This window comes from Phascolarctos cinereus, unplaced genomic scaffold, assembly GCF_003287225.1.
Source record: "Phascolarctos cinereus isolate Bilbo 61053 unplaced genomic scaffold, phaCin_HiC Scaffold_726;HRSCAF=1367, whole genome shotgun sequence".
NCBI classification, from domain to species: domain Eukaryota; kingdom Metazoa; phylum Chordata; class Mammalia; order Diprotodontia; family Phascolarctidae; genus Phascolarctos; species Phascolarctos cinereus.
Window position 1 is genome coordinate 317,279,089 of NW_027556098.1, and position 17,135 is coordinate 317,296,223.

Sequence of the window (17,135 nt, forward strand, 5' to 3'; positions counted from 1 at the left end):
GAGAGACATCAGTCATTTGAGGTCATTTATTTGTAAGGGGGTGGTTATTGCAGACAGCATTATGAGTCCATTAATGGTAGTTGTGAGACTGACTGTGGTATTTCTGGTAAGACAGCATGTTAGAACATGTCTAGGGCTTTTTTAATAGCGATGACTTGGAACCTGTTCTAGGCCTTAGATTCGCAACTTCCCCCATGGTGGCATTATGTTCCAATTCTTTATTACCCTTTTATGTGAGTTGTATGGGTCCTCTTTGTGGGGAGTAGAGTGGGGGAAGAAAGCGGTACTTAGAAAGAGTCATTTTAATTCAAGATTTACCTGTGTCTTATTGTATTGTGTATTATTTGTTACTGAATAAATGATTCACTAATTCAGCAGTCTTTATTAAATGCCTGCTCTGGGCAAACATTGTGCTAGGTGCTGGGGACAAAACAAAACGGAATCATTCCCACCCTTAAGGAGTTTACATGCTGGGGAGGTTCATTTCACTGACCAGTTTCATTACTACCTTTATGTATGCTTCAAAAGAATGAGGAGAAGAACAGATTTTTCGCTTGCTCTAATGAAAAACTGTACTTTAGTTTGTGGTTAGTTACTCTTGTGCTTTTGTGACTTCTGTTTTTGAGATTCAAGGTTTGTCTGCCTTTTCTCAAAGAACTATGTAATTTCTGGTCAATTTAAGACTATGGAAGGAAAAGAACAGCTTCCTGGGTCAGAAATTGTGGTAATAAGTGTTTGGGAGTTCATTTGTCTTATGACAAGTGTCTGTGATCCGGTCAATCAGCAAGCATTTATTAAATACCTGCCATGTGCCAGCCATGATGCTAAGCACTGGCTGTACAAAGAAAGGCTGAACAGAGATATCTTATATTTCCTCCATAATGGAGTGCTAGCATCTGGGTTTTGTCAGGACTTTAGAGCAAAGGGTGTCCAGGTCTTGAAGGTGCTCAGCAGAAAGAGTTCTTTTCTGAATTCTTCTTGGGCTGAGACTGGTGGACACTTACACTATGTCCAAGTGAGCATATATTGGAGTAGAGAGTTGTTTGTTGATTCAATAAACATTTGTTTTAGAGTATCTTTGCAAATAAATTTGGTCCTTGCCTTTTATTTTTACGAATATACTTTTTATTTGTACTTTAAGGGCACTTAGAATGAATGAAATAATAACACCTGCTTGGACAGGTGAAGGAATGGTTATTTGCAGGGCTTTAAATAGAACTTTGAGGGGGAGACTATTTTAAGTTGCAGTGGTATGAAAAGAACGCTAGATTTTTTTTTCCCCCTAGGTTTTCATTATGCTCCTCTTTTCCCTCCTGCTTGTCTGACGGCTCCTTTTCATTATCCTTTGCTGGATCTTCATCCATGTTGTACTAGCTAACTGTGCTTGTCCCTGGCTCTTTCCTGGGCATTCTTCTTGCTCTACACAGTTTTGATTGGTGCTCATTAGCTCCCATAGATTCAATTATCATCTCTATGCAAATGGTCCTGAGATCTACTTGTCTAATCTTAACCTCTTTCCTGTCCACTACTCCCACGTCTCCAACTGTGTACTGGACATCTCAAATTAGATCTCTCATAGATATGTTAAACTCAGTATGTTCGATACTGAACTTATTCTCTCCATGACTCCCCCCAAACTCTCCTCTCTTCTAAATTTTCCTATTGCTGTTCGTCTTCCAGTCTCTTAGACTCTCAACAGTCTGTCAACCTTGACTTCTCACTCTCACCCCCTTCCCTCATCTGTTGCCATTTTTTGTCCTTTCTACTTTTTAGCATCTCTCACATCTTGAATATATCCCTTTCTCTCTGACACTGCCCCAGTCTTGTGTAGGTCCTCATCACTATTTGCCTGGACTATTACAGTAGTCTGTGGTTGGTTTCTCAGCCTCAAGTCTCTTCCCCTATCCAGGCAATCTTCCACTCAGCTGTCAAAGTGATCTTCCTAAATCCAGGTCTGACCATGTCACCCACTTTCACTAAACTCTAGTGATTCTCTGTTATCTTCAGGATCAAAGATAAAATCCTCTCTAGCTTTTAGAGCCCTTTATATCCTACCTTTACAATGTTCTTATACCAGACTCCCCTCCACATAATCTGTGATTTGATCCAGGGACAGGAGGTCTGTTATTCACACGAGACTTCCTACCTATTACACAAAACCCTCCATCTCTCATGTTTTTTTCACTGAAAGATCTCCAGTGCATGGGATTTTTTTCTCTCCTCTGCTTCCTGACTTCCTTGGATTCCTTCAAGTCCTACCTAAAATCTTACCTTATGCATGAAGCTTTTCCTGTTCCCACTTAATGCTGGTGCCTTTTTTTTCCCTGAGATTGACCTATATTTACTATATATATCTTGTTTGTACATGGTTTGCATGTTGTCTTTCCCATTAGACTGTGAGCTCCTTGATATGAGCATCTGTCTTTTGCCATTCTTTCTATTCCTAGTGTTGACTGCAGTGCCTGGCACATAGTAAGTGCTCAATAAATGGTTATCTACTTGGCTCTGTGTTAGAAAAATATAGGTTCAAATTCTAGCTCTTTCACTGATAAGCCACCTTACCATGACCATACAACCATCTTAGTTCTCTGGGTCTTTAGTTTCCTCATCTGTAAATTTGGAATAGTAATACTTGTACTGCTTACTTAATAAAGCTATAAGTGAGATAATAAACTATTTTGCAAAGCTCACAATGCAATATAAATATAAGATGTTATGGCAGTCTCATGTTTTTATAGTAGTCTGTAGTCATTGGGGAAACATTACATATCATTTAAACATTTTCTTCTTTATTATTATGAGCTTGACAAATATCAACAAACACAAACATTTGCCAATATAAAAAACAGAAAAAAGAAATTATATATGAAATTGTGAATCTCTGTGTATTTAAAATTTTAAAATGTGGTTTTAAAATTTGTAATTCAGCATGATAATTCCAGTGCTGTTCTGTGACCTCTTTTGAACTTCTGCTCCCTTCTGTGTATTTTTTAAATGATTCATTATTTTTTCTTTCTTTTAGCATCCCTATCATTATCTGTCCATTCCATCCCAGCTTTCTTTCCTCCCCCAACCCCTTCTTTGTAGCAAATAAACATAGCCATAGAAAATACATTCCTTGTGTCTGAAAGCAAATGTCTCATTCTGTACGTCTAGTCCATCACTTCTCTGCCAAGGGGCAGAGTATCATTCATCATCAGTCTTCTAGAATGTGATTGGTCTTTGTGGTGGTCATAGTTCTAAGATAATTTACAATAATGAGATATCATACCAGAACTTTTGAGATGCAGCCAAAACAGTTTGAGATGAAATTAATTGTTTCTGTTTATTGTTCTTTGCACACCAAGTCTTTAGGATAAAATTAGTCTCCATTTAAATTTGAGTCCTTCAGAGGCACATTATTGCTGATAATTTTTACTACATTGTGATTAGTAAAGGATGACTCTTCAGTGCCCTGGTGGCCCAACATGGGCTCAGTCCTCAACTAGTCAGTTTTTTTTCTCTTTGCACAGTCCTCAATCAGAAGTTGGTTCCTTTCTTCTGTGGTTCTAACAGACCCCAGGCTGATCATGGAGGTCATTACCTCACACTTTCTGCACCACTGAATCTCAGTTGACCTATCATCCCTGACTCCAGTGTTCCAAAAAGTATGTGATCAGGCACTCTTTCCATGTTTATTCACCTATTAGGACTGGTCCTAACCTTTGCTTGTATTCTTTTGGGCAAGGGCTGGGATCTGAGGTCCTTTGGGGGAGTAGGGCTTCATTTTGGGGATGGGCCCAAGCCAGCCATGCTTCATTACCTTCTCAATTTTGCTTCTCACTCTATGGACTTTGCTACCGTACCTCCTAAGCTTCCTTCTGTGTGTTGTCTTCTCACGTTAGAATATAAGCTCCTAGAAAGCAACTTGTATTTGTATCCTAAGAATGTAACACAGTACCTGGCACATAGGAAGCACTTAGATCTTGCTTCTTGCCTCCCTGCAAAGAAGACTTTCCTGTTTGTTAGGCAGTATATTATAGTGCAAAGAGTGCTGTACTTTGCGTCAGAAGACTTGGATTTGAATCCTCTTTCTGTTATTTCATCTTGTCCTCATAATGATCCTAGGAGATAACGGATATTATCAGCTCCATTTTATAAATGTGGAAATTGAGACAGAGGTTAGAATGACTTACCCAAGGTCACAAAACTACTGTCTGAGGCTGAGTCTGAACTCAGATCTTCAAGACTACAGGTCTGGCACTCTATCTACTGTGCCACCTAGGTTCCTTACTCTCATTTCATAATAAAGTATGTGTATATGTGTGTGCATGTGTGTGTGTTATGTGTGTGTGTGGTATATATATATATATATATATATATATATATTTTTTTTTTTTTTCCTGGAGGCAACAAGCCTTTTCCTCCATCCCTCCTTTTTCTTTTCTGGAGGCAGTAGGCTAGTAGTAGGTAGAGAACTTGCCTCAGAGTCAGGAAGACCTGAATCCAGATTCCACCTGTGAAACATAATGATCTGGCCTTATATCTTCTCAGTGAGTCAGAAATGTCCTTAAGACTATAAGTTGTAGAAAAGTTGCTTATTTTCAGTGAAAGAGGAGCTTTCCTTGCTGGGAATTCCCTGTATAAATGAAATCAGAAGTCTAGTCACTTTCATTACTTTTTAAAAAATGGTATATTTGATGTAGGTCATTTGGCAATGAATGTAAGTGTAAACGCTAGTTCAGCTACAATAATCACTATTGACACTATGCATCATTTTTTTCTCAATATGGAGCTTTTAGAAATAATTTTGAAAAAGGTCTAGTACTGATAAATGAGCACCTTAGTTTTAAAAAAATGTATTCATTAATCTGATAACTTCTCTGTAATACAAAATTTTTTTTGTTTAAATTTTTCCCCTAAAATTTTCAGGGCCATTATATCTTCACTAATCAAAACCATTAGAGACATTTTAATCTCATGACTGTTTTATGTCTGAATACCTCAATGGGTACGTAGCTAACATTTTTGATGTAGGTATTTATTCTATTCATTTTGACAGATCACTACTGAACCTAAACTTTTTTTTTTAAACTCTGTACGATTCTTGTCCATGTTCTACAGTGTTCTGCCATAACAAATTTCTCCACAGAGAGGCTCTACCCAAAGCTTGGAGACCTAATTCTAGCTCAGAGTTTCTTAACCATTTTTGTATCATGGATCCCCTTATATCATGAAACTCTGTGAACCTCTTTTCAGAATACTTTTAATAATTTAAAGAAATCCTAAATTTCAGTTAGAGGCCAATAACACTCAGTGTGCTTTTTCCCCCCACTCAAATTCAGGGATTACTGATATCTACCTCCTGATCCCTATTCAATTTCAGGTCCATAGCCTCCAACATTCCTTCATTGCCCTTTGCATCGGCTGCAGATTTACTCTTTTACTTTCAGTTAGTATAAATTCTGTCATTTCTGATTGTTGAGTATATAGCAATAGCTTAGGAGCATAATTTTAAAAAACTCCCTCAGGTAGCCTCTTACAAACACTCTTCGAGATATATTATTTGAACTGGAAGATGGTTATCTATCCAAGAGTCAGTGTGGCTTCAGAAAGGGCTGAGGAAAGGTCAATATGGTGTTTGCTGCCCAACAACACTAAGAGAAATGCCAGAAGAAGAGAGGTCTGTACACAATGCTCATGTGTCTGACCAAGGCCTTTGATGCTGTTAGTAGTGAGGGCTTGTGGAAAATTATGGCTAAATTTGATTTCCCGGAGAAGTTCATCAGTATTATATAGCAGTTTCACACAGACATGCTTACACAGGCTCTGGATAATGAACAATGCTCATACATTTTCCCAGTCGCCAATGGAGTGAAGCAAGGCTATGTGCTTGCTCCCGTGCTTTTTCATGATGTTTACAACAATGTTGCCAGGTACCTTCAACAAGGACAAAAGGGGCATCAAGGTCAGCTACCATCCTCGTGGTAAGTTATTTAGCTAGAAAAGGTTATTAGCCAAGACTTAAGTGGAGGAAAAGGTGGAAAGCTTGGTTTTGTTTACAGATGATTTTGCACTCAATGCAACCTCTGAGGCTGAGATGCAACAAAGTATGTCTTGATTTTCTGTTGCTGGTGCTAATTTTGGCCTGACAATTGACACCAAGAAAACCCAGGTGCTCCATCAGCCAGCACCACACTATCCATAGGAAGAACCATTGGTTACAACTAATGGAGACATATTGAATGCTGTGGATAAGCTCACTTATCTTGGCAGCATACTTTCCAGAGATGTACACATAGATGATGAGGCTGATGCATGCATTGCCAAAGCTAACTCAGTGTTTGCGAGGCTCCAAAGGAAAGTGTGGAAGAGAAGAGGTATTAAAATGCCTGCCAAACTGAAGGTCTACAAATCCATTACATGCCTGAAAAACCTGGACAGCTTACCAGCATCAAGCTAGGAAACTGAATCACTTCCATTTGAATTGTCACAGGAAGATTCTGAAGATCATCTGCCAAGATAAGGTACTTTGTGAGCCTTCAGTTTTTTTATTTGTAAAGGAGGGGTATTAGGCTAGGTGATTCATTACTTCTTAGATTATCATAGAGAATGAAGTATTCTTTGTAGGAAAAAACAGAGGGGCTTCAAGGTGAAAGCAAAGAATAAAGACCTGAGGAAGCAAAAGAGTGTCTTAACCTGTCTCAGGATGTTTGGAGGGTAGAAGAATGGGACAAATAGGAAGAGAGGAAGAAGGATCATTGATCACTCTGAAGTAAGTAATTGGTATGAGGCCTTTCTATAGGAAGGGATGGCTGAGCACTCTGTGGAGAAAACACCTGCTAGCATTCCAAAAAGTAATGATGAGGATCCATAGACAGCACAAAGAAAGAGGTTAATATTCTGTAAAGGTCGATAGAAGAGATGAAGAGTGACTTTCTTGAAGGGGATGGAGGCAGCTATTGGTTGACCTGGCTTTAACATTAAAAGAAGTCGATCTTCTCAGAGAATGTATCTGGGATATGACAGATCCTGGAGATTTGTCAAACCTGATCACTACACACCCATTTCACACAAGGACAAGCAATACTGGCAGAAGGAGCCTAGAAAACATTACTAGTGATTATGAAGTCCTTGGCAAGAAACTGAGTATCTTAGGGACATGGGCGGTGGTTTCAACACTGCTGGTGATTGAAAGCAGGGGCTTTGGGAGATAATGGCAGTTTTGCAGAGTGAGCATCTGGTTAAGAAATTGGTGTCTGAGAAGAGAATTTAGGTTCCTAAACCACAATTTTAAGATATAAAAATTATTAGCCCTTGAGAAAGGATTAAGTATACCGAACTGGAAAAAAAAAAGAGTTGACTAGGGCCTTGCAAATCCATTCAAAAGAACTTGAAACTGAAAAGGGAAGGGTAGGGAGAAACCGCCCACTATGTTTGCTAGTCTAAATGGCATAGAAGAGTGACAGCTACAACATAGGAAATCCTCCCCAAGCCACCCTTATCCCAGTTCCTAAATTTCCTCACATAAGTATAGCTTCTTCATATTCATTGCTACCCCACCCTCCCTTTTATCTATTCTCTGCCTTTTGAATAAGGTATAGCCTTCTATATCTATAATAAATCCATTCCATTAAGTCATAAGCATATTTATAAGGTCAGATTTTTCTACTGGCATTTGTATGTCTAGTATACCATGATTATTACCCAAAATCTGTGCATCTGCATATAAACATCTGAGATCACAAGTTTTATTGTTGGCTCCTTTCTTGAATTCTGTCTCCTTGCTAATCTGTTGAAGCTTTTTTTATGTTAAAATCAAGACATTAATAAATTTTTGGCTTGACTTAGTGATAATTTCTTCTTTTGCAAGGTGGAAAAAAACGATGAAGAAAATTCCTGTTCTGGACATCATTCTGATCAACTAGGAAAAATTGATTGCTGAAATGTAAATGATGGAACCCCTCAGAGGAAGTGACCACTCCATCTTAAAATTTTTAATAGAGAAGAGAAAAATTGGGTGTAGTCTAGTATGTGGTCTAGATTTTGAGAGAATATTTCAAAACTTTCAGAGAAAGGTTGGAGAGAATCTATAGACCAAATAAAATTCTGTAAAATTAGTCAATCTGGGAGGTATGGGATGCTCTCAAGAATGAAATTCAGAAGATGCTATAGAAAACAATTCCATCAAGGAAGGAAAAGGAGAGCTAGGTAAATAGATTGATTAGGTTGTGTGTGGGAACTTATTGACTGACATAGATTTTAAAAAAATGAGTATAAATGATGGAAGTGAGAATAGATAATGTAAAATGAGTATAAAAGCATAATACAGTCTTGCAAGAATATTGTCAGGAGTGCTGAGTCTCAGAATAAGCTGAGGCTGGCAGTGAATACTAAGGTTGACAAAAAAGGATGTTGGTAAAAGTAAAAGAAGTGATTACGACTTTGGTTAGGTGAGATAATGATAATTGATGATGGAGTGAAGGTAACTAGCTGTTTGACTATTTTGTTTTCATTTTCTCTTCAATAGAGAAGCCATTAGAAATGGCACAACAAAAATGGCTAATGGGGAGTCAAAATACAAGTTATTTAAGGTTATCGTAAGGGAACATTTAGTTGAATTCTGAAATTGTCACCTTTCCTGGAGGAACAAGATCCCAGAATATTGAAAGAACTAGCCAGTGTGATTGCTGAGCTTCTGTTAGTGATTTTTGAAAGATTTTGGAGAATGAGAGGGGTGTTACAGTACTAAAGAAAGGAAAATTTCATGATTTAAATTTTTTTTTAGAAAGGATGAGATTAGAGACTTCGGTTTATGGACTATAATTTATTGTTCTATAGCTTGACTTTTAATTCATAGCAAAATTTTGCCAAATACTTTAGGAAAGCTTTTGACACAATTACATGCATTTTTTTTGACAAGATTCAGACATATGTACTAGATTCTGTGAAATAAATAAATTTATTAGGAGCATCTAGGTAGCATGGTGGATAGAAGACTGGGCCTGGAGTCAGGAAGACTCATCTTCCTGATTTCAAATGTGGCCTCAAAAATACCGACTTATTGTGTAATCCTGGGCAAGATTAAGATCACTTAACAACTATTTTTCTCAGTTTCCTCTTCTGTAAAAATAAGGGTAATAATAAGGCCTACCTGCCAGGGTTGTTGTGAGGATTAAATACAATAATATTTGTAAAGCACCTAGCATAGTACCTGGCACATATTAGTTACTAAATAAATGTTGGCTATTATTAATTAAAGTATATTTAGAATTAGTTGAGTAGTCATTAGTGGTTCCATGTTAACTTGGAGGGAGGTCTCCAAAAAAATGTACCAAGATACATAGGGCACTGCCTTGAATGCAACGGTTATTTAAGAAATGCTTGTTTCTCTGCTGTTTGGCATTTTTATCCATGACCTGAAGGAAACAGTTAAGTGGCATGCTTACTGAGGAGTAGATAGCACATTGGGTGACAGTCAGGATCCAAAATGCAAAGTCAAATATTTGAGTTAAAAGTTAATTTCATAAATATAAGATAGCAAGTGGTTTGGCTAGACAGCATCTTCTATGATAAAGTGGCAACAAGAATCAGCAGTATGACCTGGTAGTATAAAGATCTAATGTGATTTCAGGCTGCATTAAGAGACATGGAGTAGAGAAAGTGAGGTGATATTCTTGTTGTCCTCTGTCTTTATCAGACACAAAGTATTTTGTTTAGTGTGAGATGTCACCTTTTATGAAGGGCATTGATAAAGTCTCTAGAGTAGTAGAACCATCCGGTGTGATGAGGGGCCTGTCATCTGGGCTGTAGGAGAATCAGTTGAAAGAATTGGGGACTTTTTGTGTGGCTGTTCCACCTCACTGGAGGTTTTCAAGTAAATGATGGGTAACTATTTGCTGGGGTTATTTTTATTTATTTTTAAATTCAATTTTATTTTATTTTCAGTTCCAAATTCTCTCCCTCCCTTATCTTTCCCTAACCCATTGAGAAGGCAAGAAAAACATACAGCAAGGCAAGAAAAACATTACAAATATGTATGGTCATGCAGAACAAATTTCTGCATTATTCATGTTGAAGAACAAGAAAAAAGAGAAGAAAATATGTCTCAGTCTGCACTCTGTGAGTCCATTAGCTTCCTATCTTGATGTGGATAGCTTGTTTCATCATGCTTCCTTTAGACTTGTGTTTGGTCATTATGTTGATCAAAGGTACCAAGTCTTTGAAAGTTGATTATCTTATAAATTATGCTTATTCTGCTAATTTAGCTTTGTATCAGTTCATAGAAGCCTTCACAGATTTTTCTGAAATCATCCATCATTTTTAATACTACAATAGTATTTTATTGAATTCATATGCCATAACTTGTTCAGCCATTTCCCAATTGATGAGTATTCCCTTAGTTTCCACTTTTTTGTCACCACAGATAGAGTTGCTCTAAATAAATTTTTTTATACATATGGGTCGTTTTACTCTCTCTTTGATATCTTTGTGGTGTAAACCTAGTTGTGGTATTGCTGGGTCGAAAGGTATGCACAGCTGAATAGCTTTTTGGGCCTAGTTCCATATTGTTTTCCAGAATGGTTGGACTATTCACAGCTCCACAAATAGTGCATTAATGTACTTGCGTTTCTTAGGCCCTTCAACATTGGTCATTTCCTTGTTTTGTCATTTTAACCGATCTCATGGGTGTGAAGTGGTACTTCACAGTTGGTTTTATTGTTGTTTTAAATAACTTTATTGATGTTTTCTGTTTTTGATATTACGACAGTATGCCATGTATCCCTCTCCTTACCCCTTCCCTGAGAGCCATCCCATATGACAAATAGTAGGATTTTTTTTAAGAGAAGAGAAAAAAATTGAGCACAACTGATTGATATATTGATACAGTCCAAAAACATGTTGCAGTGTTTAACATCTGTGGACCTCTCACTTTCACAAAGGGATAGATTGGGAGTGTCTTCTTGTATCTGTTAATTTAAATCCCACTCAATCTTTATATTTTTGTTGTATCTACTTTTGGTTTTTTTGGTGCATCATTGTTCCTTCTGTTTATGTTATTGCAGTTACTGTGTATATTGTTGTCTTGACTCTGTTTACTTTGCTCTGCATCAGTTCACATAGCTCTTACCATGCTTCCCTGTGTTCCTCTCATATATCATTTCTCACAGTGCAGTGGTATTCCATTATGTTCATGTACCACGATTTATTTATGTACCACAATAATGTACATTACGTTAATATGTACCGCATTAATATATATTACATTAATATACCGCATTCCCCAATTGATGGACATCTATTTTGTTTCCAATTCTTAGCTATAACAAAAAATGCTGCTATAAATGTTTTGGAGTAAATGGGGACTTTTCTTATTGATGGCTTCCTCTGGTTTAGAAATATGGACATTTTGGTCACTTTATCAAATTGCTTTCCAAAATGGTTACCATTTCACAGATCCACTAACAATATATTAGTGTGCCTGTGTTCCCACAAGCCCTCTAACATAGACTTTTGCCATTTTTTGTCGTTTTTGCCAATTTGTGAGGTATGAGGTGAAACCTCAGAGTTGTTTTGATTTGCATTTCTTTTATTATTAGTGATTTGAAATTTTTTTTCATGTGGTTAGGAATACTTTGCAGTTCTTCTGAAGAACTGTTTGTTCATATCTTTGGCCATTTATCTGTTGGGGAATAATTATTAGTCTCATATATATGTGTATGACTAATAGCCATATATGTGTATACAGATACATGTGTGTATATCTATATCTATATATATATATGTGTGTGTGTGTATGTACAGATACATACACACATATATATATATATACATATATATGTATAATGTATGTATTGTAGCTGTATTTTCAGATAAAATGGAAAAATTAGAAACCTAAAAGAAAGTTAAATGTGTAGGAGGGCTTTTATTTCTTATTCAAAGCTATTGGTCTTGTACTTGCTTGCAATAAGAAATCCACCAAAATGTGCCTTTGCATTTTTAAAAATTGTCTTTCCTTACTGCTCTAGATACATTAATTGATTATGTGCTGAGGCAGTAGAGGCAGAGTGACTGAAATTAACTCAGTTTTCTGTTGGCTTCAATTTCTTAAGCTTATTAGTTGTTACTATTCCTGATTGCTGACTACCATTCCTTCTCTTACAAGAGGACTGGTAGGCCTGGCATCTTGGAGGAATTTTGAGTGACGTACACTTAAAATAAATCCCCTTGAGGTTTTGGCATTGGTCAGCATCTCATATAGATAACTGGATGACCGATAAATGAATTATTTCTTTCCATCAAAATCCTTCATCAGGCATCTTTTGGAACTTTTCAGTTGGTAAAATTAGATAGTGTTGAGAACGTTCCTTCTAGTACATTTCAAGTACTAAGTGGTAAGTGCTAGCTGAAGTAGAAAAGATACCTTAATAATTTTCTTAAGTGTTCATATAGTCAAAAAATATTAGAGCTGGAAGAGGGACCTTAGAGATGATCTCTAACCCCTTTATTTTGCAAATGAAGAAACATAAGCCTAAAAAGGTATGTGACTTGTTCAGAGATATGTAGCTAATTCATATCAAAGCAGGAATTTTATTTGGGCTCTTCATTCCCATCTAGTGCTCTTTTCTTTTCTTTTCTTTTCTTTTCTTTTCTTTTCTTTTCTTTTCTTTTCTTTTCTTTTCTTTTCTTTTCTTTTCTTTCTTTTCTTTCTTTTCTTCTCTTTTCTTCTCTTTTCTGTTTTTTTTTGTATTTTAACTATTTCATTATTGAAATATTTTCATCCTATCCCTTTCAAAAAAAATCCCACTCATTTTCCCTCCCCACCCTGCTTCGCAACAACCTTCTCTGCCCTTCTGTACTTTATTTCAAAATTCTGTGCTCAGTGGCCATCTTGAAATGTGTTCATTGGCCTTATCAAGCCATTTGTGAAAGAAGTAGCAGGGTAGAGGAGGAAAGAAGCTCTGTCCATGGCTACTGTAGGGCTTTGGCTACTAGCTCATAGGCCAGCTCTATCTCCTCAGCATCTGGACAGGTAGAGGCAAATTCTTCTCTGGCGTAAGCATTTCACAGGTATCTTTACACCCCTTGAAACTCCTCTGGGATAGAAATCCCTGATATTTCTTACGTACAATCTGTACAATGTGGAGCTTGGGCAGTAGGTTGCAATTAGCCAATGTAAGCTCATCACCATCCTGAAACTTCCTGTGGGAAACAACCTTCATCTTCTGCACTTGTCTCATCAATCTCCTCAAGAAGTGGTGATGTCAAATAGTTGTCTTTTTAAAAAAATTTTTTAATTTTTTTTTAATATAAATTTATTTATTTTTAGCTTTCAACATTCACTCCCACAAGTTTTTGAATTCCAAATTTATACCCCATCTCCCCCCTCCTCCCACCCCAAGATGGCGTATATTCTGAATATCCCTTCCCCTGGTCTGTCCTCTCTTCTATCTCTCTCCCCTTCTCTTATCCCCTTCCCCTTCTATTTTCCTGTAGGGCAGGATAGACTTCTGTACCCCATTTCCTGTATTTCTTATTTCCCAGTAGCATGTGAAAACATTTTTTTTAAACATATGTTTTTAAAACTTTAGGTTTCAAATTCTCTCTCTTCCTCTCCACCCATCCTCATTGAAAAGGCAAGCAACTCAATATAGGTTGTACATGTGCAGTTATACAAAACACGTCCATAGTAGACATGTTGTGAAAAACTAACTCTATTTCCCTTAATCCTATCCTGCCCTCCCATTTATTCTATTCTTTCTTTTGACCCTGTCCCTCCTCAGAAGTATTTACTTCTGATTACTCCCTTTCCCAATCTGCCCTCCTCTCTATCACCCCCTGCTCTCTTGTCCCCTTCTCCCCCTATTTTCCTGTAGGGTAAGACAGATTTCCATACCCAATTGAATGTTTGTTTATTCCCTCCTTAAGCCAAATCCTATGAGAATAAGATTCACTCATTCTCTCTCACCTTCCCCTTTTCCCCTCCACTGTAAGAGCTTTTCTTTTCTGTTTTTTTTTTGTGAGATAGTTTACCCCATTCTACCTCTCCCTTTCTTCTTCTCCGAGTATAATCCTCTCTCATCCCTTAATTTTATTCTCCAGATATGACCCCTTAATTCACTCACCCTGTGCCCTCTATCTATCTATCTACATATACATACATATATTTTTTTCCTCCAACTACCCATACTGACAAAGGTCTCATGAGTATAAATATCATCTTTCCATGCAGGAATGTAAACAGTTCAATCTTAATAAGTCTCTTATGATTTCTCTTTCCTGTTTACCTCTTCATGTTCCACTTGAGTCCTGTATTTGAAAGTCAAATTTTCTATTCAGCTCTGGTCTTTTCATCAAGAATGCTTGAAAGTCCTCTATTTCACTGAATGACCATTTTTCCCCTGAAGGATTATACTCAGTTTTGCTGGGTAGGTGATTCTTGGTTGTAATCCTATCTCCTTTGCCCTGGAATATTATATTCCATGCCCTGTGGTCCTTTAATGTAGAAGCTGCTAAATCTTGTGTTATCCTGATTGTGTTTCCACAGTACTTGAACTGTTTCCTTCTGGCAGCTTGTAATATTTTCTCCTTGACCTGGGAACTCTGGAATTTGGCTATATATTCCTAGGAGTTTTCCTTTGGGGATCTCTTTCAGGAGGAGATCTGTGGATTCTTTCAATTTCTATTTTGCCCTCTGGTTCTAAATATCAGGGCAGTTTTCCTTGATAATTTCTTGAAAGATGATGTCTAGGCTCTTTTTTTGATCATGGCTTTCAGATAGTCCAATAATTTTTAAATTCTCTCTCCTGGATCTATTTTCCAGGTCAGTTGTTTTTCCAATGAGATATTTCACATTGTTTTCTAATTTTTCATTCTTTTGGATTTGTTTATAGTGTCTTGATTTCTCATAAAGTCACTAGCTTCCAATTGCTCTATTCTAATTTTTAAGGAAGTATTTTCTTCAGTAAGTCTTTTGGACTTCCTTTTCCATTTGGCCAATTTTCTTTTTAGGGCATTCTTCTCCTCATTGGCTTTTTGTACCTGTTTTGACATTTGGGTTAGGCTATTTTTTAAGGTGTTATTTTCTTCAGTATTTTTTGGGTCTCCTTTAGCAAGCTGTTGACTTGTTTTTCATGATTTTCTTGTATCACTCTCAGTTTTTCCTCTACTTCCCTTACTTGCTTCTCAAAATCCCTTTTGAGCCCTTCCAAGGCCTGGGACTGATTCATATTTTTCTTGGAGGCTTTGGATGTAGGAGCTTTGACTTTGTTGTCTTCTTCTGGTTGTATATTTTGATCTTCTTTTTCACCAAAGTAAGATTCTGTGGTCTGACTCTTTTTGTGCTGCTTGCTCATGATCCCAGCCAATTGCTTGAGTTTTAAACTCTTTGTTAAGGTAAGAGTCTGCTTCCAATGTGGCGAATGTACTGTCCCAAGCTTCAGGGGTTTGTATAGCTGTTTTCAGAGATACTTGTAGGGACTTGTAAATTTTCAGTTCTTGCAAGGTGGTATGATAAGGGGTGAAGTGTTTACTCCTTTCCTGTCCTGTGACCACAAGTATTCCTTTCTGTCCTGTAACTGTGGGGAAGAGTTCCTGTCCACAGCCACTCCAAGCTCTACCATGCCAGTGTTCCTCCTCACCCCAGCACCGGCGCCCAGAACTGTGACCCAGATCCAAACAGATGCAAAGCAAGAGATTCTTGCCTCAGCACTGGCAAAGAGATCCCTGCAGTCCCTTTCTGATCAGCCACTGGATTCCCCCTCAGTCTGTGGGCCGGAAGCTTGGGAAGCAGCTACCCCCCCCCCCCGGGCCATGCTCTTGGGTAATGGAACTGAAACCCCACCTTCCTGTCTCAGCACCGACAGAAACAGACTTTTCCCACTGGCCTTCTAAGTTGTCTTTGGCATTTGTGGATTGAGGAGTCCGACACAGCTGCCCGAGATTCAGTACTCTGAAGCCTGCTCTAAGTTTGCTGCGGCCTGCACGCCCACAGTGCGGTACACCTTTCTGATCAATCATCCAGGTTGTCTTGGGCTGGAAATTTGTTTCACTCTGGCTTTTTGTGGATTCTTCTCCTTTAGAATTTGTTTCTGAATAGTAGTCTTTAACTCTACTTCTTGAGTGTTGATTATCTTTGAAGATAGACTTTAACTAGTTGCCCCCATTAGTTTCTCTCCATTGACCTTTGTGTTGCCCATAATTTTGAATCTTTGGAGATTGTGGTTTTTCAGGCTTCTGATACATATAGCATCATTTGGAGTACATTAGTGTTTTTAAAAGCTAATCTTTTGTTCTGGGGAGCAGCTTGGGGCTGTTAAGAGCAATTTCTTAAATTCAGACATATGGTGTTCTAAATAAGATTTTGTGGACTGGCCTGGGAAAATGTTGAGTGGATCAGGGCTATTCTACATGGAGGTCTCTAATGGAGTACTTCAAGCTTCTATTCTTGTGCCATTTGACATTTTCACCCATGCTTTGAATGAAGACATGTATTAAAATATATGGATGATATGAAATTGGGAAGATTAGATAGGAAAGCGAATGACAGTCCAGATCCACTTTTGAAATTGTCTTTGTGTTAAATGTTTAAGTCATTAGTTATCTGGAAATCTCACTTATCTGTAATATCCAGCCATGCTGGCTAACTTAAAAAATATGTACATCAGTAATATTAAATCAAATAGGCACGTCCTAAGCATCTACTTTGTGGCAGTTAGAGTGGTAAGTACCAAGGCTAAAGATTGCAGAGATGCAACATAGGCCTTGCCCTCAAGGAGATTAGAATATAGAAGACAGGACGAGTACAGGTCTTACTTTAAGTAAGATATAAAGGAGACTATGATCAAGTCAAAAAAGAGAATCCATATGTGGGTTTAGAGAATGTTTGAGGTGTGAGATGTAACTTTTTGCTTCAAGGTCAGGAGGGAAAAGAATTGGGGGAGGCTTTCTTCTTTGAAGGAAAGTGGCACTGAACTTTAAAAGACTTGAAGTGAGAAAAGGATGTCAAGAGGAAGAGATGAGGGAGTGCATTCACAGAATGGAGGAGAGTTTGTGTAGAGGCAGTAGGAGAGGGCAGGCAGGATGAATTCTGGGAATTAGTGGTACATTTGGGCTAGAATTCAGAATAATATAAAATGAGGTGAAAGAGGTAGGTT

General features: G+C 37.6%; 1 protein-coding gene across 2 annotated transcripts in view; it reads left to right on the forward strand.

Annotated features, from left to right (window-relative positions):
* The window catches only part of UVRAG (UV radiation resistance associated), a 443,033-nt gene that overhangs the window by 119,100 nt on the left and 306,798 nt on the right, over nucleotides 1-17,135 (forward strand). The gene's annotated exons all lie outside the window — the stretch shown is intronic.